General features: G+C 38.9%; 1 pseudogene; it reads left to right on the forward strand.

Annotated features, from left to right (window-relative positions):
- The first annotated feature begins 784 nt into the window (after nt 1-784).
- On the forward strand, nt 785-885 carry LOC112862985 (U6 spliceosomal RNA; annotated as a pseudogene).
- Nucleotides 886-4,687: the final 3,802 nt, after the last annotated feature.

Here is a 4,687-nt window from a genome sequence, read left to right on the forward strand (position 1 = left end):
AGTGAATTCAATGAAGAGAAAATTGTGGAAAACAGATTTCAGCTACTTGAGATAATTTCACAAGTAAAATTTCAGCCTGATGTTGGTGTAATGTAGTTCTTCGTGAAAACAATGACCAACCCTATCATTAGTGTCTGTTACGGTTAATTTTATGTGTCAAGTTAGCTAGAGCCCAGACACTTGGTTAACCACATCTGGATGTTCCTATGAAGGTATTTTTTAGATGAGATTAATATTTAAATCAGTACATTTTGAGTAAAGCAAATTACCATCCATAATGTGGGTGGGCCCCATCCAATCAGTTGAAGGAATTAAGAAAAAGAATGACCTACCCTGAAGAAATGGGAATTTCATCATACTGCCTTTGGACTCAATTTGCAGCATCAACTCTTCCCTGGATCTCTAGCCTGCTTGTTCAACCTTGCAAATTTTTGACTCATAATCATGTGAACCAAATCCTTATAATTTCTCTCTCTCTCTCTCTCTCTCTCTCCCTCCCTTCCCCCACCCCACCCCACATACTCAGAGTCTGGATGCCTGTGTGTGTGTGTTTCTGTGTGTATTAATTTTGGAATTAATACACTTGTCACAGAAAAATGTTTAGATGTTCTTTATGAGTCCTGCTACTGTTTATTGTATCTAAGTTTATCCCATCTTTTCAATTACAATTATAAACAATGAGTTAAAACTGAAAAAGGCTGACTCCAGAAGGTTCAAACAGAAAAGCACATGCACATGAATTAAGAGCAATATACCTTTTTTTTCTTTGAAAATTATTTACTGGGTGCTTGCTTCAGCAGCACATATACTGAAATGATACAGAGAAAATTAGCATGTTATCTGTGCAAGGATGACACAAAAATAACTTATTGGACATCTTCTCATATTGAGCAATGTGGAAAGCTTGAATAACATAAAGCTTATAGAAACATGGTTCCTGCCTATGGTAAGTCAGATTTTCAAAAAATATCAGGAACAATACTTCCTAACCTTCATGCTCTTTTACTATGTAATTCTGATATTCCTCCTACTGGAAGGCAGAGTCTATGTCTCCTCCTCTTGAATCTGGATGACCTTCTGCCTCAACAAATATAGTAGGTCAGAAGTAATATAATGGGATTTTCAAGACAAGAGCATAACAATGCTATGTTCTTCTGCCTTGCTCTCTTGGGACACTTGCTTTGTGGGAAGCCAGATGCCATGCAAGCAGTCCAACAACTGTTAAGGTTTCTGTACTTAACCCAAACTAATTCACAGGAAAGGAAGATGGCAGCAGAGTAGGGGGACCCTAGACTCCACATAAATACAACCAGATAACTATCAAAACATCTTAAATATCCCAGAAATTGACCTGAAGGCTGGATGAACAAACTCCACAACTAAAGGTACAGAAAAGGCCATATCAAAGATGGGAGGAAATGTGGATAACTGGTTTGGGAGAGAAATGGATTGTGGCTGCCACAGTAGACAGGGACCATGGTCACAAGGAAGTGCACAGGGAAAACGAATCCCCATAGCAATTGAATTGGAAAGTGATAGGGGCCAAATTTCATGAGTTCTTGCAACCAGTGGGGCTAAAAGCATGGAGTTCTAAGGTCAGCAGGCTTGGCTCAGGGAGAGCCCAAAGCATTGGGGCTGCTCTTGGAGAGAAGGCAGAGCAAATAGCCCACAGACATACACTATATAAACAGCAATCTGAAGAACACCCAGGGAACACAGCAGAGAGGCTATTTGCTCATCTTAGAGTGTGTCCCAGAAAGGCAGCATGCACAAAGACTCCTCCAGAAACAAAGGAACTGGCAGGTGCCATTTCATTTCCCCCTTCCCTCCACATAAGCACAGGGCCACTTACAGGAACCAATGCGGCACCATTCACTTGCTACCAAAACTTGTTTATACCAAGCCCTGCCCCCACTGATCTCCAGTGGAACTGTTCCTCTCAGCAATGCTTGCCTCAGTCCCAGCATAGTGGCCCTCTCCCACAGAAGACCAGCCCAAACCTCAGTCTACAATGTCTCCCAACCCAAGAGTTTTTCAGGGATTTGGGTGTAGCAGCAGAGGTGACAGGTCTCAATTCACAAGCAGACCAAAGCATACCTAGTTAAAACTCACATTCAGGACAGGGACCAAACAGAGTCCACAATAGGCAAAGAAAACCTCTGTAGACAACTGGCCTGAAGGATAAAGCAGCCAGAACAAACAGCAGAACACACACAGCAGCACATACTGGAGATAACTCCTGAAGCACCAGGCCCTGGGGAGCAGGGGGTACTACACTACTGGGCACTACAGGACCTCTTCTTCATAAAGACAGTATGCTCAAGAACAGGAGTTGTAGCTAACTTTCCTAACTCAAAAGCAGGCACAGATATTTAGACAAAAGAAGACAGAAGAATTTGCCCCAAATGAAAGAACAGAGCAAGGAGCACCTGGGTGGCTCAGTCAGTTAAGCGTCTGACTTCGGCTCAGGTCATGATCTCATAGCTTGTGAGTTCGAGCCCCATATCGGGCTCTGTGCTGACAGCTCGGAGCCTGGAGCCTGCTTCAGATTCTGTGTCTCCCTCTCTCTCTCTGCCCCTCCCCTACTCACACTCTGTCTCTCTCTCTCAAAAAATAAATAAACATTAAAAAAAATTAAAAAAAAAAAAAAAGAAAGAAAGAAAGAACAGGGCAAGGTCACAGCCAGGGATCTAAGTGAACTAGATATAAGTAACATGCCTGATAGAGAACTTAAACTAATCATAGAGATACTGTATTTGAGAAAAGAATGGAAGACATCAGTGAGACCATTATTATAGAGATAAGGAATAACATATCAGAGATAAAGGGCTCAATTAAATGGAATGAGAAATACATTTGATGGAATAAACAGCAGGCTAGAAGAAGCAGAGGAAGTAATTGGTGACCTAGAAGACAGAGTAATGGAAAGTAATCAACATGAACAAAAGAGAGGGAAAACTTAAGCTATGCAAAATAAAATAGACTTAAGGAACTAAGTGACTCTGTCCAGTATAATAACACTCACATTATAGGAGTCCCAGAAGAAGTGAGTGAAAAGGGGACAGAAAATTTACTGGAAGAGATAAGAGCTGAAAATGTCCATAAAGGGAACAGATATCCACATCCAGGAGGAACACAGAACCCCTAACAAAATCAACAAAAGCAGATCCACACCCAGACATATTATAACTAAAATGGCAAGCTGTAGTGACAAAGAAAAAATATTAAAAGCAGCAAGACAGGGGCACATGGGTGGCTCATTTGGTTGAGCCAATTCTTGATTTCATCTCAGGTCATGATCCCAGGGTCTTGGGATGGAGCCCCATGTTGGGTTCCATGCTGTGTGAAGCCTGCTTAAGACTCTCTCTCTTTCCCTCTGGCCCTCTTCCTGTCTCTCTCTCTCTCTCTCTCTCTCTCTCTCTCTCTCTCAAATAAAAATAAATATTTTTTTAAAAAAGCAGCAAGACCAAAAACAAACAAACAAACAAACAAAAAAAGACAAAAAAAGACAGTTACATATGAGGGAAACCACATAAGACTATCAGGAGATTTTTCAGCAAACTTTCCAAGCCATAAGTGAATGGCATGATATATTAGAAGTGCTGAATAGTAAAAATCTGCAGCCAGGAATACTCTAGCCAGCAAGGCTATCGTTCAGAATAGAAAGAGAGTTAAAAGGTTTCTCAAACAAAAACTAGAGGAGTTCATGACCACTAAACCAACCCTGCAAGAAATTAAAGACTCTTTGAATGGAAAGGAAAGAATAAAGGGGAGGTATAAAGGTAAGAAACACAAAAGCAGTAAAAATGAAAATTTTTGTAAAATATTAGTCAAGAAAATCACAAAATAAAAGGATGTAAAAGATGACAACATATACCTAAAACATGGGAAGTAGACAAGTAAAGAATGGGTTCAAAATCAAATGCCTATCAATATAGACTGCTATATGCAGAAGATGTTATACACCAACCTAATGGTAACCACAAATCAAAAACTCTTAATAAACTTGCAAAGAATAAAGAGAAAGAAATCCAAATATATCACTGAAGAAAATGAGCAAACCATGAAAGAGTGAAATACAAGAAAGAATCAAGCAAAATCTTCAGAAACAACCACAAAACAGGTAATAAAATAGCAATAAAACCATATCTGGTATCTGACAGTAAATGGACTAAAGAATCCTACTAAAAGACATAGGGTGAAAGAATGGAAAAAGAAAAAAAAATAGGACTCATTTATATACTGCTTATAAGACACTCATTTTAGACCTAAAGACAACTGCAGACTGAAAGTAAGGGGATAGAGAAACATTTATCACGAAAATGGACATCAAAGGAAAGTCCAAGTAGCAATACTTATATTGGACAAAATAAACTTTAAAACAAAGACTGTAACAAGAGATAAAGAAAGACCTTATACAATAATAAAGGAGATAATCCAACAAAAAGATATACCAACTGTGAATATTTATGCACCCAACATGAGAGCACACAAATACATAAAATAGTTAATAACAAACATAAAGGAACTAATTGATAATAATACAATAATAGTAATGGACTTTAACACCCCACTTATGTCAATAGACAGATCATCTAAAGAGAAAATCAACAAGATAACAATGGTTTTGAATGACACACTGGACCAGTTGGACTTAACAGATATATTCAGAGAATTCCATCACCAA

Source organism: Puma concolor, chromosome B2 (genome assembly GCF_028749965.1).
Source record: "Puma concolor isolate L17-30 chromosome B2, mPumCon1.1.hap2, whole genome shotgun sequence".
NCBI classification, from domain to species: Eukaryota; Metazoa; Chordata; class Mammalia; order Carnivora; family Felidae; genus Puma; species Puma concolor.